Raw genomic sequence first — 26,412 nt, 5'->3', positions numbered from 1 at the left:
TAATCCAGAGGTCTCAACAGGCAAAGCATATTCCACACTTGGATTTGGACTCAAGTCACATTAAGTAGTTTCCTCCTGTGGTAGATGGGATGGACCACATGTGTTTGGTGGGGGTTTTTTGCTACTCACGCTTAAAAGCTAGCACAAAAAGAATGCCAAACATTTTGTTTTGCTTTGCTTTTGTCTTATTTTAGCTCCGTGTCCTGATTAGTCTCCTGGGTCTCACTATTCTAGTGTGGAAGAGAAGCACAAACAGGCAATCACTAGTATTCACATGCCAGACACTGTGCATTTTCTCGGTCAGTCCACTCAACCTACCAGTAATGTAGCTACCTGAATGTTATCACCTTCATTTCACAGATGAGGAGACCAAAGATGAGGCATCCGAGCTTGTCCACCCATGCAGAACAAGGACGTGACCCTTGCAGCCTGGCATCAGAACCTGTCTCCCAATCGCCTCCTTATGGAAGAGTAAGAGTATTTCTCACCAAGATTTAGAAGAAAACCCATCTAAACCATTCACAATTTTCTTCCCTACCCAAGGGCCCTCTGTGATCCTAATAACCTTCTGAGAATGTGTGTTTGTATTTTTAGGAAATACCCAAACAGGTTGTGAAACCAGAGAAGTTGGCCTTTGTGCTGCCTGTTACCACCAGAACCAATACCCAGAGACAGGGACTGAATCTTTATGTGCACTTTCTTCAGATGGCTGGCGATTTGAGAAGATGGTGGGTTGTGGACCCAAAAAGACCATCTTACATTTCCTTTGAAGCCAGTCTTTTTATAAGGAGAAGACAAGTGTATGTAAGGGATTTAGAATTCAGGAAAGAGGTTAATCAGATAAAAGCTGCAGTCTGGCAGTTCCTCTAGCACCCTTTTATCCATTGACCGGTGATTCTTTATCTCTGTCCTGGGTAATTCTTTATCTGTGTCCTGTGTCCTTGGCATCTGTGTCCTGTGTACTGGGCAGCAGATGTCTCTCCCTGGAACACAATGGCTTGAATAGGATACTGTCTTGATCACTTGCAGTCCTCCTGAGGCACAGAGGCGGAATTGATTGTGATCTCCTGGTGTCAGGGTGGATCACATCCTCAGTGCTTGAAACAGTAGCTTCTTACACATACTAACTACTAAGCTTATTAACTATTACCTAAAAATAAAATTATCCAGCTCTTGAGTTTCCCCATCAGTTATAAACCCACTCCTACTTTCTAACACCAGGTACCTTCACAGATCCCTCAAAAGCTACTTCCTGTAGAACTAGTTTTTGGCCTGTTTATTTCTTTTAAGGAGACAGAGATGGATTGTGTGCGTGCCAGTATGACGTGCAGATTTCATCACCCAGAGTAACTCTAGTTGACCGAAGGCGGTTACATGGAGGGTTATGTCAGAAAAATTGTGAGACAATGTTAGCAGTCTTCTGAAAAATGCTGTTACCTATGAGTAATGACTGTTGTGGGTACTGGGGATATGAAAAGAGGCACACGTGTTAGTTATTTGCCATCTCTGCCATAAACCCTTGACATACAGAATGTCTCCTCAAGAGTTGAGTGAAGAAGACAGATCTTAAAGTTATAAAGTTTTTCTTGGACAATTTCCTTTCTGTCTCACCTCTTTCCATAATTTATTCTGCTTTCCCCCTTTCTTTACCTACTCTACATTTAATTAAGGTTGGGAGTATACAGATAGAAGAGAGGCCACCTGTATTATCTCCACACCCAATCAAAACTTTTGATGAAGTCACTGGTAATTTCTTACAATGACATTCTGTCTTTAATGTCTCCTTTTAAATTCTAATGGAAATAAGAATCACCCGAGGAGCTTGTTTTAAATGCAGATTCTAGGTTTTGCTCTCCAAAGATTCTGATTACAAAACTCAGGGCAGATTCCATAGATCTACATCTACCTCTAATGGGCACTCAAGCTACCCCGAGGCAGGGGCCATAATTTGACCAAGCTGCTTGACACCCAAGTTGAGTTTCCCTCTTACCCAAGAGCTGGGGTAGGATTTAATACCAGCCAGAGCTTCTATTCTTTTTTCCACTTCCAGGCTGTCTAGTAGTCTCCCAACAAAGTCACTGAAATACATTTTAATAGGAGCATTATAACCCTATGTTTCAAAATGAAATTGGGGATGGCCTATTCCTGGGCTCAGTACCCCACTCTTTGCTCTTCATTCTCTTACATCCCCTGTTTTATCCCCATTTACTACTATTTATCTATATAAAGTTGCCTCACCTCTCACTCCCATAGAATCCTGCATTATCTTGAAGATGAAATTATGTTTTATTTTACTTTGTATTACTTACAGTGTACATACATAAGAAATATTCCACAACATTTGTTTAAGAGACTGAAACAGGTCAGCCCCTTTTGTCTTCTTAAATGAGTCCATTCATGACTCTGGTTGCCTATTCGTCGTGGTTATTCTTGATATTGATGAAGGTAACAGCAAAAGCCATTAACTGAGCTCCTTTTCCAGATGCATAATGTTGTGCTGTGAGTATTACCTTTGTTCTTCATTTCACTTTTCATAACAATCTAGTGACGGAAGGTGTCAGTTGAGGTAGACAGGAGGAAAGTGGGCAGGCCCTTAACCTGCAGGGTCCTTTCTCATCATGTGGAAAACAATGACCGCTGAACCCACAACCAATGAAACCACATCCTCTAGAGCTGCTGAGCGTAAAGACCTGGCTCCTAGGCATTAATCATTTCCATACATGAATGAGGGGCTTGTGTGGAAAGGTAGTTATATTTATAAGTAAGCACACACACTCACTCCAGCTTCCCCCAGCACATATACACATGTGTTGGACCTTTTTAAGACACAGGGGTGTCTTTTAATTTATCTTTTTTTTGAGACCTATGTGTATATAAGGATTACAGTTTCCCTGCCTGTCCAAGAAGAATGATCACTTTGCTCTTTAAGGACTTAACTCCCAGGGCTAATTATTATGCAAGTGCGCCAGCGTATTAAGTTTGTAGGCTAAAAGCAATTTAAAGCCCATGCTGCATTGACTTTCAGATTATTTCATTTCTAATTCAGATGCATGCTTTTGTTAAGGTATTTATCACTTTTCCATAATCAGCCAGATTGTCCCGTGACTACAGCACCTCAGAAACCCTGCCCCGCCAGGTCCGGGACAGTAGCAGTAACTGACATTTCATACCCTCCCATGCTGAGTCAGGCTTAGGGGCTCTTCCCCAAGTGCCTCACTTCATCTTTCAATGTAGCTCCTACTCATGGAAAATTTATTAAGTACCGCAGACCTTGTCATCACGGCTGTTTGTTCTTAATTATCAAACCATCGGTGTGTTCTTGGAAAGGAGGTGAACACCGTTTCACAGATACACTCCAAAATCCTTGAAATTAGTCAAATGTCTTATCAGTAAATCAGATCTATTACTTCTTCAACTGTGTTAGAGTCTAGAAAAATTAACAAATACAAATATTCTATAGTCTTAGAACGTGAGGAATTAACAGATCACCAAAAATTCTTGAAGTGATACCTAATTTTGGCAACCTGTCCCTTGCCCACATCAGTGTAGTGATATGTAAACCAACAGCCTCGAAGGACCAGTAGTCAGTCCTTTCCCATCCAGACCTCCACACGTCGGGGAGGAATGCACAGGTCACATATTAAATCTGATTCTGAGAGGGTTAGAGAGTCACTGGGATAATAAGAATGAGAGGGTTTTTTTTTCTGTTAGTTTGTCTTTAACATTTTAATCTTGTACTTAATGTTTTCTCTTATTCTATGCCTTTGGAGTTAGGGGATGGAGTCAGAGATAGAGCAGAGGAAATACTTGGAAAATAAGTCAAATTCAGAGGCACACCAATGAAGAACAGACTAAACTAGAGGGTATTTCTGATTAGTTTGATGACTTAGGTTTCTTTTCCTCACAGAAACTAAAAGAAAATCCATTATAGATTTATGACAAAAGATTGTATCAGTGGTACTCAAGAAAATAGGTCGATCCCTTAAATAGGGTGATCCCTTTCTATTGCAAATAGAATGGTGATCCGTGAGTAAGAGGGATCAACTTCAATTTCAGACAGGGCACTGTTTGGTAAACTGTCAAGTAGCACATTCATTGTCACAGGTCATATTTTCAATAATTATTGTTTAAATAAGAAATTTGATCTCTGAAATTTTTAATGTTTTTATCAAAACCCACCTAAAGTTGAAAATTTAATTTTGGCTTAGGGAAATATTATAATTTAGTGCAAAGTCATTCTAAATTTCAACTATTTTATTAAAAAGGATACTATTTGTTGTTGTTGTTGTTATCTAAAAAATTAGGTGATATTCAGGAATAGTCCAAGACATTGCATCTTCTCTAACCTCTACTCTCTGGCAGTCTCATCCCTGTAGATAGTAAAGGAGCTATGCAGTCACTTTCAGTTGACAGCTGAATAAAAATCGGAGGTCTTATGTCTTACTTGGGGGATGACCTTCTCCTTTCTGATTTGGAAGAAACTAGCCTCTTAGTGCTGCCAAGGAAACTCACATCCTTCTTTTCACTGTGTTTTACCTATAGAAGCTGGAAAATTCATTAATAAGCATATCCAGGCTTAAGCCAACCAATAATACTAGAGAAAGAAACAGCGTTATAAGCAGGATATATGATGTAAGGCCAAAATGAATAACAATGGAGAGAGTTCTGGGTGTTGCTAATGGAAACTTGGCCAGTTCCTACCTGTTAATGAATAATATTCTGACAAGCTAAGAGCTAAATCTAAGCTAGAATGTGGAGGTTCCAGGAATGTTAAAACTAATTAAGATATAAATATGAAGATCCTGAAAAGCACATAGATAGATTCGAGGAGATGAATGCACCAGCAAAATGACATCATTACCCAGTGACTAGTCTCTGATAAGAGAGGTCATCTAAATGGAATTGGGTACCCAGGAAACATGAAGAAAATTTGCAGAGTGTCTGTGGGACCTAAGGAAGATAAGTCCATATTTTTTTGGTTTTGATCTTCATATTGATTTACTTATGCCCAGGAAAAGAGAGCAAGTCGAGCTGGTGTGAGAAAACATGAAACTGATTTTCAATAGCTTGGAGGGGGTAAAGTGGGGCAGAGTGGGAGCATCATTTCTGGCCACTCCTGGGACAGCAAATGAGACCAGAAGCCCCGTGAGTGTTAATAAAGCCTGAAGTGCAGTGTGTGGAGAATAAGTGCACTCATGCTCCAAGATTTGCCTTTGTGTTCCATCTGAAACCAATCAGTGCGCAAAAATGCAGAAAGCTCTTGGCATCGATTGCACCGTTGCTACTGGGGAAGAGAAGAGAATTTATACATAGAGACCCCCATTAACACTAATGAAAAGTAGGCGGGTTAGCCCCATGTGCACGAGGAGCAAACACTGCCCTTTGTGTGGGTGTATTAAGAGCTAAAGGAAGCGTCCAGTTGCTCAGGACGGCACACACGTTGGTGGTGAAAGCCCCTTCCCAGCAGTGCTCCAGTTGCTTTCTTGTGTTTCGATGATTAGAGCCTAACAGTTGTTAACCACCCCTTGCCCTCATTTCCCTGTACAGGAATGAAAGGGAATGATGCATTGGAAATGGCATTATTTGACACTATTGGCAGAGAGGCTTTCAAGGAGAAAGTACAGGCAAACAAGGGGAGAAATTCAAAAGGAATCTAAAATTAAGCAAAAGAGAATAGTAAGTGGTTCAAGGGAAATAACTCTATGCTCATAATGTCCTTGCCAGTACCCCTCCTTTGGAACTATTGCAGGAAGAATTATGCATGAACCAAGAATTTGGACACCAGTGAACATCATGTCTGAAGCCCACAGCTGTAAGTCTGGGAAGAAAATGCTCCAGTGATTGCAGGAATGGGGATGAAAAGGTGAGAGTTAAAATCATCCCCTTCCTAGTTCTTATGTTCAAGGCCTGGGAATACAGTTCTGTACATTCTTTCTGAGTTCCAGAAATATCTGAGTACAATAAAAATACTTGTATCTTCCCAGGGCATGTTCAAGCCTCAAAACTACCCCCTTGAACTTGACCCACCAGGTTGGGCCCATATAAGCAAACAACACATTGAAATTTTACAAATATGAAATGAATGTAAAGTATCTTACGTATTAATTTCATTGATACAATGTGGGGAAGTTCTGAGTTAATGAAGACATGTTTTAATTCACTGAAAATTCAGTAAGTATTCAGATCATATTTACCATTGTTACACCAGCTCCCTGCCCATAGTCTATCATGAAATATAATCTCAGCCTAATGACTGACTGACTGAATAAATAAATGAGGTTTGTAGATAAGCTAATTCAGAATTGACCTGCACTTCTTATCTTGAGAATAATCAATCTGATCTATGCTTCTCAGTTCACATCTAAGTAGTGTTTTCCATTCTAAACAACAAAATTACAGAGAAACATTGATAAAGAATGGGTCCAGAAGGTGAGGTGTCTATAAACAGTGTTATATGAAATCTAGTTGAAGGAATTGGAGAAAATTTTCCAGAATAGAATACGCTTAAGACAAATAATACAGCACCTTTGGCATATTAAAGGGTTGCCATGGAGAACAAAGATATTTGTGAGGAGGCAGTTTCCTTATTAGAATACAATTTCAGCTGGTCTAAGAGAGAGATACAAAATAATACAATATAAATCAAGCAGTTCAGGACTGATGTGGCAGCTTCAAGGTTTGGGGGATCCAGGATCTTTCTACCTTATTTTCCCACACCCCATAAAATGTCTGCATCTCTTGGTCCAACTTTTTCCTCTAGCTCTCACCTTCTCATTGATGCCAGTCATCAGAAGGCAGGAAAAAGTGGAAGTGAAAAGCATACTTCTTCATTTTAAGAGTGAGAACTAGAAGTTTCAAGTGTTTCGACATACATCCATTGGCCAAAACTTAGATATGTGAACACATTTAACTATATCAGACAAAAAGTTTATGCAAGCAAAAGAAACCATCAACAGAATAAAAAGGCAACCAACTGAATGGAAGGAGATGTTTACACACACTACTTCTGACAAGGGGCTTATATCCAAAACATATAAAGAACTCATAACTCAACCATCACACACAAGCAATCCAATTAAAACAAATGGGGAGAAGACCTCAACAGGTAAGTTTCCGAGGCAGACATACAAATGATACAGATAGTCAAAAAGATGCTCAACATCACTAGTTATAAGGGAGATGCAAATGAAACCACAATGACATACAGCCTCACATTTGTTAGAATGGTCAGTATCAATAAGACAAGAAATAACCAGTGTTAGGGAGGATGTGGAGAAAAGAAAACCTCACATACTGCCTCTGGTGGGAAAGAGAACTGGTGCAACCACTCAGGAAAATAGCATGGAGGTTACTCAAAAAATTAGGAATAGAACTACTGTAGGGCCCATCAATTCCCCCCTTGGTATCTACCCCCAAAATAGGGAACCACTTATTCGTAATGATATATGTGCCCCTATGTTCATTACAGCATTTTTCAAAATAGCCTTGGCATGGAAATAAGCTGAGTCCTTTGATGGATGATCATGTAATGAACATGAGTACATCTATACAGTGGAATATTACTAAGCCATAAAACAGATGAAATACTGCCATTTGCAACAACATGGATGGATCTTGGCAGTGTTATGGTAAGTGAAATAAGACACATGGAAAAGGACAGGAATTATGTGATTTCACATATTTGGGATATAAAACAAAAAACAATGAATGAACAGACAAAATCAACAAACAAGCAAGCAAACTCAAAGATACAGATAACAGAACAGTGGTTACCAGAGGAGAAAGGGAGTGGAAGGAGTAATAAGTGTGTAAAGCTTGTGATGAGGAGCACACAACAGAGTGTACAGATGTCATATTATAAAATTGTACACCTGAAATTTATATAATGTGATTTACTGTTACCCCAATAAATTCAATTTTAGAAAGATTATGTTCAGTGTAGAAGAAACTGCCAAACCATGTTCCAAAGGGGCAGCACCGCCTTGCATTCCCACCAGTGACGAATGAATGAGCATTCCTGCTACCCCACAACCTTGCTAGCGTCAGGTGTAGCCAGTGTTGTGAATTTTCACCATTCATTAGGGGTTTCGGGGTTTTAATTTAAAATTCCTTAATAATGTATGATTTTGAGCATCTTTTCATATACTTATTTGCATTCTACTTATCTTCAGTGGTAAGGTGTCTGTTCACATCTTTTGCTCATTTTTAAACTTCACTTGTTCTTTTTTGCCAAAGACTTTTTATGTTTAAACAAAAAGCATAATTTGTTAGACTCTCCTTGACCATGAGATCTTGGATAAGATAAGGGACTTAAGAATACTGATCCTTATTAAAAATTAAAACATTTGAGATTTTTCAATAAATTAGATTGCAGCAGTGGATTGACAAGACAATAAAGACTACAATGGCTTAATTTTCTTTGGCAAACAGACGCAGATTTAATAGAGTAGCAGTTAAGGCATGCCTAATTATCATAAATTTGCCTTATCAAAATAACTTAGTCATGAGAAATTGATTACATTTAATCTGTAACCATCAAGAAAATATTGTGTCTCTCTTTTCTGTATTCAAGTTCAATAACTCAGCCAACTATGAAAACACCAGCCTTCCCCATTGGTTCAATGTGAAGGGTCTCCTGCTGGAGTCCTCACTCAGTTCGCCCCCTAGTGGCAGTATTAGGCTGCATTACTACCAGTTGTCAGTTACTTCTCCCTTTCTACTACCATTCAAAATGCATAAAATTAGATATAAAAAGCTTGGATGTCCAAAACTTCATGAGTTTTGATCCTACTGCAAAGCAAAATGTATCAACCATAAGATAATAATACCTCCTCTAATTCAAGTGAATCTAGTATAGTAAGGTATAGGGAAACGCTTCAACGATTTTTCTAATTTTCCTTTGTTATTATTTTTTGCAGTTATCACCTTTATTTCCTGATCTTAATTAACACCTTATGTCTTTAAAAACTGGTTGAACCTGTTATGATTTTGTTTTTTCCATAACTAGTTTCCCAAGGACTGCTATCTCAGATAAAAATGCATAGTACAGAAAACAGTTTATTCAAAATACAATATTTTGATGTACTTGAAAAGTATGGCCTTTAGGCCTTCCAGACACTTCATAATCAGATACTCTGATGATACTAAATGGCTTTTTCAACGTCTGTTCTGTGCAACTGGTTTCCCTAAATGATTCTGGTATTTAGCCTTCCTGACATAAAATTCTGTTGTTAATTTTAAGAGCAAATATTTAAAATTATCACAGACCACAGTGATCCCCTTGTTATTAGACAAACCCTTGACAAGCTTCCATCATCATGAGTTCATGCACATTTCAACAGATTAATTTTGTGTCTGCCATAACGACTCATTTGAGGTCTATGTCTTGAACCAGTATCAGTCAATTCAATGTGGTGTAGTCCTATGAGATTCAAATTAGTCCAAATGGCAATAGAGCTACTGTATTCCCAGAATTTGGTACCCACAGTGTAGCCTTTCCTATCAGAGCAGAGACATAAGCAAAATCTGTGATAAAGAGCACCGACTACTCATGCTGGCAGTTAGAGGTCGATCGTGCTAAAGTGATACTATATTTTCACAAACGTTTTCCAATAACTTCTTGCTGGCTTATCAAGTTAGGCAATAATTACTGGTAACAGGAAACATGCTTGGACTCAAAGCTTTATTAAATAAGAATTTGTTTTCCTTTATCCCTTTGTACTTAAACAAATTATCCTACTTATATCTACTTAGACATTTTTTTGTTCCTGACTTCCTCATACACAGAGACATGTGAGCAGTCACTAATACACACAAAAATAGCAATTTATACTTGATACGAAACTACCTGAAAGCATTGAAAGCAAAGATGACAGTTGTTGGTAAGGAAAACATATATTCACAAATATCATTTTGTGTATGTGACTTGCTGTACCATGAGTGTTTAGAAATTTTCTTAGAATCCTCTGGTCCATGTCTTCATGCAAATAGAAAAAGATTGACTACATGAACGGTTGCTTTGTGTTGCTATAGTACATACCTTTGTTCCCTCAAGAATAGCAGGAACAATCATTTGGTGGGGTTACGGTGGTGACAGGAGTTATAAGTTGTCCCATAACAAGATAATTTGAACATATTTCCATAAAATAGTGTTTTTCCACCATCTGTGTTTGCTAAAGCTGTGACATTTAATGGGCTATTGCCCAAGCTTTTGCAGTGATATTCTAATTAACTCACATTCCCCCAGTGATTCTATTATTACAGATAGAAGTCATATTTCATGTACTAATACCCAGCTCTGTAGCCAGAGGTTGAGAAATCTAGACTATGCATCAACATTTCAGTTCGATATTCATGCAGCTATTAAGATGTAAGGCAGGTGATGACAAGACATCAGATTTCTTGCCTGGTAAGCTACCAACATGTTCGGTTGCATGCATGGTATTTTTTTTTCTCTCATTCCTTGGGGAAATAAATGAACTGATTTGAATAAAGTGGAACTTTAGAGGTAGAAGAAACCTCAAAAATGACATAATAACAATTTAACTTTCTCACTAGGAGGAAGTCTTCACATAATGGATATTGGAAAGATTAAATGAGATAGTGTATATAGAATGCTAAGAATAACGCAGATCCAGAGTAAACTCTTTGTAAAGGTAGCTGTTTTATAGATAAAGAAACAAGCACAGGTACATTTGTGCTTTCCAAAGTCCACGTAAAAGGCTTTAAAATAACCAAACCCAGAACTTGGAGTTCCTAACATCTCCTTTACTGTTCCTTTCACCACACCATGGAAGGATACAAATAAAACTTCCACTTACTTTCATATATAACAGCCAAAAATAGTTCTTGAAAAAGCTATTGTTTTAGATTGATTTGAATTTTATTATCTTAATGCAGTTAGAAGGAATCCAATTAGTTTGATAAGTCATTTGATCCTTGGACTAATCATTAAATCTTACAAACTCTTCAGATTCTATCACCATGAATGTCCATATTTCAGCTAACCCATATACTTTCTCATAAAATCTTTGTTCAAACCACACAGCATCATATTCAGCATAGTTGTTTAAAATAGCCACTTAGCATATATTTGAATAAAATAATTAGCCAATTTTTGAGAACCCATAATGCCCACTGAGTCGTTCTCTAGGTATGTATTGAATGGCTATGATGCACTGGGTACACTGGGGACCCTCGGAGCTGAGAGGTTATTGCTTAATGAGGGACATCTCCTATCTAAGGCAAAATGAGTAGATTGGATAAAAGGGTAGACTTCAGTGGGATCCCTTCATTACTGTTTACACCCATAATCAAAGCTTCTAGCTTTAGCCATCTCCATAATCACTACTGCATGTTCATTAAAAGGACCCACCTACTGCCCCTTACTCTGTAAGACACGTGATATGAATAGATCACATTCATGGTAAAAGCTGCAAGTCAATACTAAGATCACAACACTTTATGGTTGTTTAGAAGAAGATAGAGAATGTCCTATAATTCTTCCTTTCTCACAGTCAGGAAAATTCTACAGCACAAGTGCTGTACACCTCTCCATTCCTCTCCCTGGGCCCCTCAGCTAGCATTTTAATGGATTGTTTTGTCACATGGCTTACCTCTCAGTTTTCTAATTTGATCAGCAGTGTGGAGATCGAGCTACACAGGCACCACCAAGAAGCCTCCAACATCAGTAGGCTAATTGGTTTGTCTAAAACGTGTCCACCCATGTATGTGAAAAATAGAGATATTTATTAAAGGAGATACAAGAAATGTTGTACATGGAACAATGATGTTTCAATCCCTTTCAAAGTAGGCACCTTGGAACCTCACACGGTTCTCCCAAATCACAGTGGCTGCCCCTTTGTATTTTCCTGGATCTCATGTATGATCTGAAATTTCTTCCCGTTCAAAGGTGATTTTGTTTTTGCAAAAGCCAGACGTTACGGGGTGGCAAATCTGGGCTGTAGAGGGGCTGAGTCACCTGAGTGATTTGATGTTTTGCCAAAAAATTCTGCATGAGACATGATGCACGAGCAGGGGCACTGTTGTGATGAAACTGCCAATCACCAGTTGCCCATAGCTGCAGCCTTCTGAATCATTGAAATAGTTTCCGCAGAGGAATGTTCAAGCTTAATGCAAAATTTAATGCAGATTTGTCACTCTACTCTCTCAGTTATTTTAAATGTGATGGCCACACAATACACATGCTCACTCAATGGCATCTACCGCCCCCACTGACTAGTACAGTGAAGTCATCATTGTTCACACATGCACATTCCAGTCCACTCTTCTTCGCTGCCAGGTTACATGGATGTTGTGCAAACCTTCTTGTTATATTAACAATGGTGGGACTTTTTCTGGACAGACCTCCTATATATTTTATCCCCAAATTCACTAGTTTTCACTGACCTCACAGCCCACTAACCTCTCACTTGCTCTAATTCCTCCTGCCACCTGGACTTCCTCATCATTCTTGAACATGCCGAGCACAAGGAACTGCACTTTTCTCACTTTTCTTTTCTACTTCAAACTTATTCCCCAGAATATTCATGTGGCTACATCTTTGCCAAAATGTTACATCTTCAGTGAAATATTTCCTGACTGTTCTTTTAAAATTCCACCCCCCCCAATCCCTGCATAAGCATCCTCGTTCCCTGCTCTATTCTTCTTCAGAGCACTGCTCAACAAATAACATAGTCCATACTATTTGAAAGATTGATTGATTCTTTACCAGCCCTACTGTCCCAGAAAGTCAACCCCAGAAGGAAGGGACTTTTCTGCTTGTACTACAACTAAACTCTAAAAGATTATATGGCACATTCTAGGCATGCAGTAAATATTTTAAAATAATGCCTATCCCTCAAGGGTTCCTTTGCTTCTATACCACTCTTTCCTTACTTGAGATTCAGGCCAACAGATGACACTTCCTGTTGACTCTAACTCATAAGTAAGCTTATCTAATCACTAAAACACTCTCCAACCACCCCCATTTATATTAGATCCAAAACTACCCAGAATCTGAGAATAGTAATTATAATATTCTCATGCTCAGAGTAAGGGTTTGACAGACATCATCCTTCTTGTGTTTGCTCTATCTATCTATCTATTATCTATCTATCTATCTATCTATCTATCTATCTATCTATCTATCTATCTACCTACCTACCTACCTACCTACTTCTGGTCCCTTCCCCATCTCTAAACACACACACTGGAATTGAGACCCTATGAAGCAGGCGTTTAGTTTGTGTTGTTCATCAATGAATGCCCAGTAGAGAAAAGTACAAACGCATGCTCTATTTTAAGGTGCATGAAATAAATAAATTAAAAATATAGGCTGATTTCTAGAATTTGGAAAAAGGTCTGACAGGCTCTAGGAGCTGAGATCCTGGGACTAGACCTGCCATTTTATGGCGCTGCTTCTCTGCACAAATGGTGTGTTCTGAACAAGTTGACCTTTTCTGAACATAATGTGTAATTTTCACTCCGGTGATTTTGCTTACGCCATTCTGTTTTCCTGAGGAATTACAACCTGACCTCTTATTAGCTTATGACAGTATTTCATATGCTTGTTAATCACCCCTCTGACATAAATCCTTCTTTCATCGCACCCTCATTTAGCATCTCAGTGGTTGTTCCATTATTAAAACAAGTGAGGCTTAAGTGGCTCAATTCTTTGAAAGGGGGATGAAGGGGAGGTGTCAGTGCAAAAGTATGCTAGTAGCAAAGAGAGAGTGTGTCTTATTCATTAACTAATCTTAATCAATTTACAGCCCGTCACTGCAATCTGAAGTGTGCATGTTCGTAAGATCCACTAGTGTTCCCTGACAGTATTTTATTTGCCCAAGGGTTAACTCCCTAAAAGCACTGTTTGCATATAAAGGGATTCATAGAAGGAAATTAACAAGGCGGTGGCTTCTTCCCACACAGTGAAGTGTCACTTCCTGCTGGACCCCAGACATTGACAAACTATATCTTGACTTTACCATTAGAATTTTCTCGCTGCATTCCCTGCACATTGTCAGGATGTTCCAAATGAAAAATTGTAACTTCCCTGGCAATCTGATTGTGTTGTCTTTTCACACAGCTGATTCTTTTAACTGAAAGCCTGTAGGTTGTTGCTTTTTAGCCCCACAGAAAGATAGAGACTCCAGGAATCCAGAGATCAGACTGGCCCATCACTGGGAACATGATTCCAGCTAACAGAATACTATAACCCTTAACCCAAATGGCAAGAAAAGATGAAGACTTCAAGCGCACATATATACACCCACCCTTGGTCCTACCCTGAGAAGTATTGCTAAATATAAGGTGTAGGAAAACAGATAAGACTGTTCTGAAAACAGATGTCATTTATACTTATCCTACTTTGGTAGGAAGGCCAAAGAGCTTAATCCATGGTTCCATTATTATTCACCATTGCATGTGTAATATGAAATGTTAATGTATTTATGCTAATATATAGCTGCATCACTGTGTAAAGAACAAAAACATGTATAATGCACTCATGCATATGTTGTGCATGCACATCCACAAACATACTCCTGTACATGAAGCCTTAATAGTACTCATAAAAAAACTCTCATGGTTTATGGTTTTGTCCTGTGGTTACTTCTCTACACACTAGCTTACAATTTCTTGGGGAAAAGGACAGTGTGTTCCACTCCTTTGTATCTTTACTGAACTTAGCACAGTGTTGGCAGATAGCAGATATTTCATTACGTAGCTGTTGGGTCAGCGAGAAAGTTGAGCAAACAGCAGGATAAAGCAAGGGAACAAAGGGAGTCTTTGGAATTTGACATTCACATCTGAGTTTCCAACTTTTTCTTGCACCTTGCAGCTTTGTGCTGTATTCAGGAAGGGTCAGTGAATGATTTTCAGACTTTGCCTTTCCTTTCCAATTAAATCTCTTCTTTTTCATTTAAATTAGAGATATGTTACTCTATGGATGGACACCACGACCAAAGTATGAGGAAACTAGACATCTAAGGAGATAAATTCAGAGAAAATAAAATTTGATCACAAATATTTGCAGAATACAATGGCCACTTGGACAAACCGATATTTTTAAGTTCAATGCAGACTGTTGATCATACAAAAAAACCCTCTACCCGAGAGGGACAAAGCTGTATTGTACACATATGTAACACTCTCAAAGGGCTTCAGCCAAGTGACACTTCTAATACAAGCCACAGACAACATTTAGCAACGTGCGTGGAATTGCTTTGCGTATAGAATTTCAGGAAAATCAAATGAGTTAGCATTCTTTGACCATAGAAATCTCATCAGTTTTGCTTTTTGCTATTTCCCCACTTCATTTTTTAAATTAAATACAATTCAAAGCTGAACCAAAGTGGCCAGAAGTTGTCCAGAACTTAGAAACCTCTTTAAAACCCTTAGGAAATACATGGACCCAGAAAAAAATGGACACCCTCAGGTATACAGAGAGGCATCTTCAATTTATTATTTGCCAAAATAGGCAGTTTTGCTATGAAGCAACAAACTCAAACAAAAGATAGACAAGGCTTCTAAGAAAATCAAGCTGAATTAACTTTCTTGCAAGAGTAGTTCTTCAAGATTTTCATTTGCATGTAGAATGCATTGTGGTGATGTGTCCTTGGAGACATCTCTCATTCTACAGTACACCTGTGGGCAATTGGTACGGCAAGCAGTATCTTCTATGTGACATGATCAAACCCAGAATGCAGGTCAGTTGCTTTTATAGCATGCTTTTAAAATTAAAAAGGTGCTAACAAGTTAGCTTTGATCTATAATTTCAGTTTCACAAAAAAGGGGGAGACTGAAAGACTGAAGAGCTGTAAAGCCTCATAAGAATAAAATCATTTGATGAGTTTATTTTTGGCATTAAACGAAGACAGATTTTGGTTTTACTTAAACCTTTCAATGCCATCCCAGAGACCTGCTCTGAGTGGGTTTATGGCTATGCAAATATTAAAAAATTAAAATTTAAAAATAATAAAATTAAAGACTGACTACACCGAGAAAGATCCGAATGTTTTTATTGATCAAACTAAATGAAATGCAGAAAGTCAGCACCATAAAGCCTAAAAAGCAAATTGTGCTACTAAATTCTGTTCAGTTTTGAGGGCCCTGGACTGCTCTTGGAACCCCAGTGAGAAGATTAAACAATGTTTCTGCGAGAACCTGACCCCAGCATCCACTTTCTAAAGTTACAGAGCACAGATATTTGTTCCCATTTCTATAACCCTAAAAGAATTGCCAGCAGGCAGAAAAGTGAGATAAAATAATGAATTGTGTTTCGAATTGTTTAGAAATTAAGTATCCTTCAACACATATTTGTAAGTTTCAGGTTTATAATTATACTTACATATTGCATAATTGTAGCCTGCAATCAACAGAACTATTTAGGGAACATTAACTTTTATCTAATAGTTGAAAAATCAAAAATAGTTGGTTTCAGCACACACATGGCAAGGCTGATCAAAAATTTTCTTTCTGTTTAAGCACAGTTAACTGAATCTACAAGAATAACATACAGATTCAAAATGCAGTAAATTTTCAGTTACATGCATTGAGATAATACACCATGTATAAAACAGATGAGCCTCATTTTCCCGTTGCCTGGCCAGATTGTAGTTAAGAAATAAAAACATTTTAATACAAGGCAAAACAAAATATAATTAAGAAGTGAAATCAGCTGAAAAATACATTTAAAATCAAACATAAAACCATTTCTACAATGGATATTAACAATGTAAGATTATGGCTGCTGCCACTCCCTTTCATTTGCACAAACAATTGAAATTTGACCTCAAATGTGTAAAAACTTTACATCATACTTTTCCAAATATTCTATAGCAGCCAAATGTTAGTTGCAGCCTACTTCTTCCAAACTGGATATAGTCCTCTGACCCATACACCTTGTTATGCCCAATGTCCTTCAGGAATACCACGTGACCCACTGGCTTCTTGCTTTCCCTACTCCACACTGAACCATATATGCAACTCAGCCTGACTCTTTAAGTTTCCTCAAAAGCAAGACATGAATGCATTTAACAGCCTTATTTAAGGTTTATGGCTTTATCAAGATTTATAATCACAATGTCAAAACAAATTAGAATTAAATAATAGGTATCTTGATTCTTAAAAGGCTTTGACCATCTATTCAAATTGTTTGGCCTCCTCTCTGAAGACTTTCCCTCCCCAGTCCGTTAGGTTTCTTATGCCTAGTTACTCATGTTCCTATCACGTAGGCATCTGGGCCTATCTTTGTCTTTACAATGTGCTTCCAATAAAGCCTGGTTTCTTTATTCTGATCATTTAATGGCACTGAAGAAACAGCAGAGGATAGAGGGTTTAGCCTTTCTTTTCTACTACTCACCAATTTCTTGTGTAGAGTAATATAAAATTATTTTTCCAATGAAAGAAATTTGCCACTACCCCCCTCCTTTTAAATGGCAGAAAATGGATTGGTTCCGATGAAGATGGAGACATAGGTAGAAACACTTCACTTCCTCACACAACCAAAAGAGGAATAACAACCAATTTAAAAACCCCAAACAACCAGAACTGCCAGAAAATCTAACTGCATAGAAGCCCAGCAACCAAGGAGATAAGGAAGAAACATTCCTCCAGACTGTTAGGAGGGGCAGAGATGGGCAGCCAGGCCAAGAGGACTCACGGCAAAGCTGTGGCTGGCTGAGGACTGAGGTGGGCTAAGTGGTGGCTGGCAGTCCCACATTTGCACACAGATAAACTGGGAGGAACAGTTGGGGAGTGAGACAGACCTCAAAACCCAGGGTTTCAGCATGGGGAAAATAAAGCCTCAAAAACTCTGGCTGTAAAATCCTGTGGGGGTTGAGGGGGCAGGATAAACTCTCAGTTTCACAGGTGAGTTTGTTCGAGAGACCCATGGGATCCTAGAATATCGACATGCCCACCCACCTGGGAATCAGCACCTGAAAGGGCCCAGTCCACTTGTGGGAAGTAAGGAAAGTGATGAAAAGTGGGACAAGAGCCAAGCAAATGGCATTGCTTTCTCTCTTACCCCTCCCCTACATACAGCACCACAAGTCTGCGATGTGGGCTGCCCTGCCCTGATGAATACCTAAGGTTCCTCCCCTTATAACATAACAGGTGCACCGAGACAAAACAACAACAACAACAACAACAAAAAAACATGGCCCAAATGAAAGAACAGTTCAAAACTCCAAAAAAGAACTAAGCAACAAGGAGATAGACAAACTATCAGATGGAGAGTTCAAAGCACTGGTAATCAGGATGCTCACAGAAATGATTGAGTTCAGTTGCAAAATGAAGGAAGAGATGAAGGTTACCCAAAGTGAAATAAAGGAAAACATACAGGGAACCAACAGTGAAGGGAAGGAAACTGGAAACCGGGGCCCAAATCAAAGATTTGGAACAAAAGGAAGAAATAAACGTCCAACTGGAAAAGAATGAAGCATCAAGAATTCAAAAAATGAGTAGGTGCTTAGAACATCTGGGACAACTTTAAACGTTCCAACATCTGAATCATAGGGGTGCCAGAAGGAGAAGAGGAAGAACAAGAAATTGAAAACTTATTTGAACAAATAATGAAGGAAAACTTCCCTAATCTGGCAAGGGAACAAGACAGGCAAGTCTAGGATGCTCAGAGAGTCCCAAAGAAGTTGGATCCAAGGAGAAACACACCAAGACACATCATAATTAAGTCACCCAACATTAAAGATAAGGAGAGAATCTTAAAAGCAGTAAGAGAAAAGGAGAGAGTTACCCATAAAGGAGTTCCTGTAGGACTATGAGCTTATTTCTCAAAGGAAGCCTTACAGGTAAGAAGGGGCTGGAAAGAATTATTTGAAGTAATAGAGTAATATCCAAAGCTGGATATTACTCTATCCAGCAAAGCTATCATTCGGAATGGAAGGGCAGATAAAGTGCTTCCTAGATAAGGTCAAGTTAGAGGAGTTCATCATCATCAAGCCCTTATTATATGAAGTGTTAGAGGGGCTTATCTAAGAAAAAGAAGATCAAAAACTGTGAACAATAAAATGACAACAAACCCACAACTATCAACAACTAAACCTAAAAAACAAAAACTAAGCAAACAACTAGAACAGGAACAGAATCACAGAAATGGAGATCATATGAAGAGTTAGCAGTGGGGAGAAGCAGGGGAGAATAGGGAAAAAGGTACAGGGAATAAGAAGCATAATTGGTAGGCACAAAATAGACAGGGGGAGGTTAAGAATAGTATATGAAATGGAGAAACCAAAAAATTTGTATTTATGACCTATGGACATGCACTAAGGGGGGGAGGAGAATGCTAGAGGGTGGAGGGTGCAAGGCAGAGGGGGATAAAGAGGAAAAAATGGGATAACTGTAATAGCATAATCAATAAAATATACTTAAAAAGGATAAATATTTTATAATTCCACTTACACAAGATACCTACGATGGTCAAATTTCTGGAGACAGAAAGTTGCCAGGGTCTGGGAAGGGTGGATGGGTAGTTATTGTTGAACAAGCATAGAGTTTCAGTTTTGTAAGCTGAAGAGTTAGTTCTGTGGATGGGTGATGGTGATGGTTGCATAGCAATGTGAAAGTACTTAATGCCACCGAGCATGGTTAAGATGGTAAATTTTATGTGAAGTATATTTTACCAAAATTAAAAATCATTAAAAATAAATAAATAAAAGGCAGAAAATGTCATAGGCAGTTTTAAATAAGAACCACTTGTATTCTTTTCCACGTATTTCCAAAGGCAATTGAAGGACATTTGGAATTTCTAAGATAGTTGCTTTCTATGAAGATGGCTAAAATGGATTGACTGACAGTACACAGAGCATGAGGAAGTACTCTGGACTGCTATCCCACGGATGCATGCCTCATCTTCCCACAAAGGGTCTTCCACGTGATGAACAGTCCCCTTGTGTTAACTCACTACCACTTGTCTTGAATGCTCCTCGGTGCAACCAGCACTTCTTGCAGCCAGTCATTCTTTATTACCAAGTCTGGGTTAATGTTTTCCTTCCGTGCTTCTGTATTCTGTGCATATATTTTTCTTGGTATTTTTCATAATTTATTTTAATTACCCTATACAATTATGGTTTGTGTCCCCTTCTTCTTGTTTTAAAATCCTCACTTAAGGACATGGTTATTGATTTTAGAGAGGTGGGGGGAGGGAGAGAGAGCAAGAGAAACATCAAAGCATTGATTGGTTGCCTTTCACACATGCCCCCACTGGGGACTGAACCTGCAACCCAGGCATGTGTCTTAACCAGGAATCAAACCTGTAATCCTTTGGCTTATGGGACAGTGCTCCAAATAACTGAGCCACACAGGTCAGGGCTATTTCCCCTTCTTAAAATTGGATGTTGTCTGGCACATAATGGTTACTCAAAGTAGCTGTTGCACGAATGAGTAACTAAATAAACATATCAAATAAGAATGTCAGAATAATATAATTATCCATGCAATTTATAAAATAGCCAAGAATGAAACTCACGTTAATCATTATACATTATCTATCATAGGAATTCATGTAACTATTCGCTATTTCCTTAGATAGTTTGTATTGTCCTGTTTTTCAAAAAATATCTCAGTCCACTGTTCAAATGCCTTCTACTATTGGGTTCAGAAGTGGCCAGAGAATAGAAAATTTATTGTTTGTCTTAGCCACCATGTCCCCATTAAGTAATTTCAACCAACTTCATCTCTGTATAACCTCTTTATACACTAAATAACTGGAAATCTGCTCTATCCTGATAATAAGGTCTATACGAGTCTATTACATTGCTGTGCAAGGATATTTTTAAGTAATTTTCTGAAAAATATTCATTTACAGAAACTTAATGGCCAAGACCACCTGAAATATATCCAAAAAATACAGGGGAAAAGTATATAATTGAGGAAAACATTGCAGTGATATATTAAGTCCTGCCAAGTTTCCCATTATAGCACCAGGTGAAATGTTCCCTTGGGCATCACTTGGCATGAAAGAAATCAAACCAGAAGGGAAGCTAAACATTCAAATCATTTCATGGTTTTATAAGTTAGAGAAAGAAATTAAAAGAAAAAGATATGGAAAAGTGTATTGTTTCATATTTAAATTGAATTCCTATTATTTCAAGGAGTTTACTTTGATACAAGACACGAATCCAGTCTATTCCCTGACATCGTAACACTGTGCACAGTCCAATGTGTTGGGTGAAAATAAAACCAAACACATGAGTGGTTTGGATTTTGAGACCACCGTGACTTAGGAACTGCAAAGGCATGTTGGCAAATCAACAAATTTGTTCAAAATATTCTCGTACCAAATTAACTTTTGGGAAAGCAATAAAATAAAAGATATTTCTTATAAATGCACACCTTTGCCATAGGTGACTTAGAGATTATTTCAAACTGAATGCAGAATTAAACACAAACTAGTGAATCATTTGAAGACCCTATCTCAGTTTGGAACTAAAATCACAATCCTAGCTTTCAGAAGTAAATCCAATAGAAGTGCTCTGGCAATACTGCCATCTACCCCATTCATTGAAAATAGCAACAGTGACATCTGTTCTCTTGAGATTTCCCACATTGTTTTCTGTGCTTTAGTGTTTCCACATTTAAATGCAGTATTTTCATTTATTTTGCTTTTAAGGTTTCAGAACACTCTACTGAATTCAGTCTCCTTTGCAGATTGTGTTAGCATCATTGTTATAATTTTGCATTCACCTAACTACTTTGACTTGGTAATATGATTTTCTCTGCTTATTTTCAAAATGTAGTATCTTTAACTTCATTCCCTTTCCCCCAGTTTCTGAAGTACTTATTATTAGAAAATAAGAATGCTATAAAATATTAAACATATACAGCATTGCTTCCAATTCCATTGGTAAAATTCTTGAAATTACGCAGGGGATATATTGGCAAGTTAAACATGTATATAATGACATATTGGGAAAAGGGCTACATGTCAAATGGCAAGATAACAAAATCCAAAAATTGTTCCACATCCCAATCCATCACTGAATTTTTGAGTGCCATAGAATTTATTCACATTTTTTGACTCAATTTCCTACCTACAGTCTAGTTTACTATGAAAAGCCCACCAGTTACTTCTTCATTAGTAGCGGTATACAAGGAGAAAACAGAGCTTCTGCTGAACTGCTATAAGCTTCAGGACACATGGATAATAGTTCAAATGTAAATATCAAATATTCTTTCCAAACGTTAGTTCCACGTGACCCCCCTCTGCAGAGCACCACCAGCAGCAAGATACTGATACTTGCTAGCAGAGAATTCGAGGATTTCTGTGTCCTGAGGCATCAGAAACGTTCAACTTGTTCAACTCCTCAAAATACAACAACGTACATTTTTGTTCCAAGTTCGGGAGAATGGATGAGTTATTTTTATTCCTCCTTTCACTGTGTCTTGTCTGTTAGCGCTCATGTTTTTCCCAGTTTTAGTACTAGACTGAAGGAGAGGAAGAAAGCCCAATTCAGATTTGGAAATCTAAAGAGATCTATTTTCAGCTTATGTTCCACCTTCATGTAAACTCTAAGAATCAAGAAAAAAATAAGAGAGAGACAGAGAGAGAGGAAAAGAAAAGATAAGATTCCAATGAGAATTCTGATCTCAGGCCTGAAATTAGCCCTGGAATGAAAAGTATGAGGAGAACATTCTCTCTCTTTAGTAGAAACTACCCCCTGACCCTGTACTAAGGTTTACCTTCTACCCTTTTAGTCAAAACTCTTAAAATCATAACTAAGTAGATACTTTCATTCTCACTTTGAAGATTAGAATGTTGCTATACCACATGGCCAGTGTCAAAGCAAAGTTAAGGAGTCAGAGGTCTTCCTCATTAGTAAAGACCTTTTTAAATAGGTATCCCATTTCCATGCCCTGGGAAGTATTTATGTCTGTGTTGAGCTTTTATTCATCATTCATTTAAATCATGTTTATTTAGTTCATGTATTGAGCAACATTCACCCTAGATGCTTAAACAATACACAGAGCCCTGCCCTCCACAAGCTTATAATCCAGTGGGAAAAGAGATGATTCTCTTGGCACATGGTGTGCCAGGTCAGAATGGTAACCTGCAGCCGTTGCTTATGCCTGCCTGAACTTGGCTGTCATTCCTGATGGCATGAGACAACCTCAGCCCATTAACTTACCCGTCCATGAACCATTGAAATACCATTTAAAGATAAAATATGAGTCCTAGCTGGTATCTTAAAATCTGTTGACAATTTTTGTTAAGATTTTAAAAGCATGAACATCAAAACAGTATTTATGGCTAAAAAAAGAATCCCAGAGACAAGGGTAGAATGTTTATAAAGAAAAATAATTCTTCAACTATTCACATTTCCTACGATTGAACAAAGACCGCAGTTTTTTATTTTCTACTAGGTCTCTTAAATTATGTAATTGGCCTTGGTTGCTTTTAAACATGAATAAATGAATGAGTATTTTTAAACTGGTTAGTTTAATTTCTAATATATAACAATTATGGGCGAACCAGTTTGCACTAGCTTGGGGAGCTGACAGGTGAGTCTCTTCGCAGCTTCTCAGTGAGCTCACATTGGTAGCTTGAAGTCAGTCATTATGGGTTGTTGATAGCGCAGAATCAGCAAATGCTATGCATGAGGCCTTTTATTTTTACTTTTCCCTGCAGAACCTGATGTTTAACACTTACCAGCGTCCAACTGGATATAACACATATCGACAAAAGTTCTTTGGCATCCTCAATAGTTTTTAAGGATGTAAAAGTGTCCTGATACTAAAAGAAAGGTATGAGGATTACAGTTTTACATAATACATTTTTAAGTCATGACAGAGGCTTATCAGTCACCTACTAATTCTTTCAGATTCTCAGACATGTAGCACTTCAGAGTTTAATAGGAAAATTGGGATTTCTTTCATTTTAGTATGTAATACCCAATATATGTCCTTCTTTACTCCCTAACATACATGTGTACACCCATGTTCATGCACACATGTACGCACACTTTTTTTTTTTTTTCTATAAATGCCCTTAGAATTCAGTTAGTGAGCCCGTCTTCACTGCAAGAGAGAAGAGGATGAGACGGGGAAAATTGGCCCTTTATTAGTCAAAAGTGTCCTTACAAAGTGACACTCATGTACATTCTTAGGGATCTACATCTTTTCAACCTTCAACACCTGTGCCGTTCACGTAAAATAGCTCCGGAGTGAATGGCAGGCCGTGAACTGCATGCAATTTGAACTCAACGCAAGAACCATTTCGTCAAACTTTACAATGAGTCTCTACACATAATTACTTCCTCTGCTGCTCACTATAAAATTATTAATCACACAGAGTCTTTTCCCTTTTATAGCTTTGCTTGGAAATTAATTATCAAAGCTAGTGCCATTCCTGATCAAAATGAAGGCACTGCATGCTTTCACTGAGGCACTGAAACCAGAGACATGATGTCAGAACCTCCCAAATCCTCTCTACATACACATCTGTGAAATAGAAAAATCTGGGTAATCTGTACATTTTTGCATTTGAAAAAGAGGTGAAAATTGGGGGAAATGTACCATGGTTTTCAAATGCCTTCAATTACCATTAAAACTTTCAGAGAACCATTTGCATTATGTTTCATAAACATGTAGGCAGATTAACCTTTCTTGGTTAATTTATTCATTAGCAGTAAAAATTCAAAGCACCTCTTAGGAGAAAATAATGTCTTGCTGTTAAAGCGGGACATACTTGCCTAAGTTCGCACTGTGTCAGGGCACACAAAAAAAGCGATGAGGAAAAAAAAAAACCTTTGTCTGTTAGCAGGTTGTTGATTGAATTGCCGGTTTGTGAACAATTAGTGGTACTACAGGAAGATTAGATGAAGTAGTAATTGGAGTCAGGCCACACTGCTTCTGGGGAGTAAAGATACCTCCTACAACTGCACTGAAGGCAATACAAGGCCTTTATTCTGGGGTATTGAACCTGCTCCGGGTCTGCTCACTTGCAGGCATCAGACACTGCAGGACCCCAGCTCGGGGCTTGAGCCGGAGCGGAATACACATGTACAGTTTTTGTAAACCTGTTTTCTTTTGCTCACAGTTCCTCAAGAATCACAAAAAATAGTTTATTCACTCTGACTGTAAGGCAGGAGCTGTGAGCCGGGGAGCTGCACCTGTATCCGTGATGTTCGGAAACAACCACCCGGAGAACCAGCAGATGGGGACATGGGACATGCCATTTTTATTCACTTCACCGGGGGAGTGCCCGATGGTGGCAGGTCAGTCAGGAGATCTTGTGCCCCACCTTTGGCTTTGGAGTGACTTACAGGGTTGCGGAGGGGTGGTGTGCGAAAGCTCTACGTTGTTTGATAAACACAGGGGCCTGAGAGGGCTGGGGCATCCAGATACACACCTGACGGCTGCTGGCCAGGCAGCCATCTGTTCTTGGAGGTGGAGAGGCCATGGCCTGAGTTACCCCATACTGACTAGTTAGAAATTCAGAAACAGCCCTGAAATTGGTTAAATACTGACTCAAAGCTATACCAAGTGTATAACAAGCATATACAGGGTGGGCAAAAGTTGGTTTGCGGTTGTGAGTACATAAGACACAGAGATTATTCTTGTACTTTTAATTAATAATTATTATATTATCTTCCATAGGGACAACTGTAAACCTCTTTTTGCCCCACCCTGTATGTGTTTGAAGAAGGTTCTAAGAGGTCAATGGGAGTTCTAAGAGTTATTTACCAAAACAAATTGAAAAAAGAAGGGATCTCCCATTTGGCACAGAGTGTCTATGACTAATACATTGAGCACATAAAGTAAAATCCGGACAAGGCTGGAAGCAGGAGGCTTCTGCACAGGGCAAAAAGGGTGGCGGCTGTCTGTTACAGAGCAAGGGGGGGGTTCACGATAAATTATTACAGAAAGGATCCCCCCTTTCTGTCTCTGGAGGTTCCTTCCCCCACGCCCACCTGCTAGGTTTGCAATGCCCGCCGCCAGAGGAAAGACGTCTCTCAATGCCAGAGACTGGTGAAAAGGAAAGGAATTGTTTATTTAAAAGTTTCACAGACTTAGAGTAATGGCTTAATGCCTTCAATAAGATACTAAAGTCCTTTAGAATACCCACAGATGCACAGTCCTTCCCTCTCCCTGTGCCCAGTCCGGGGTACCGTGTCTCAGGAAAAGAGTAGAAGTCCGTGATTCAGGCTCCCGGCACCATCAGCTGTGTGGCTGTTGCAATCTCCAGTTAATCCAAAGCCATGCGGCACCTTCTCATGGCCCACCAGCAAGAGTCCTTTCTCCCCTTTCTTCCTGGCAAAGTCTCTCCTGCTGCCTAAGCCGCGTGGCAAAAAGAAGCACCCCAAAACCTCGTGGTCCTCTTCCTTTCCCTTCAGAACCTCGTGGTTCTCCCATTCACTCCAGAACCATGTGGCTCCCCATTTACTTCAGAGCCGT

The sequence above is a fragment of the Desmodus rotundus genome, chromosome 7 (genome assembly GCF_022682495.2).
Source record: "Desmodus rotundus isolate HL8 chromosome 7, HLdesRot8A.1, whole genome shotgun sequence".
NCBI classification, from domain to species: domain Eukaryota; kingdom Metazoa; phylum Chordata; class Mammalia; order Chiroptera; family Phyllostomidae; genus Desmodus; species Desmodus rotundus.
Note: the sequence above shows the minus strand (reverse complement) of the source record.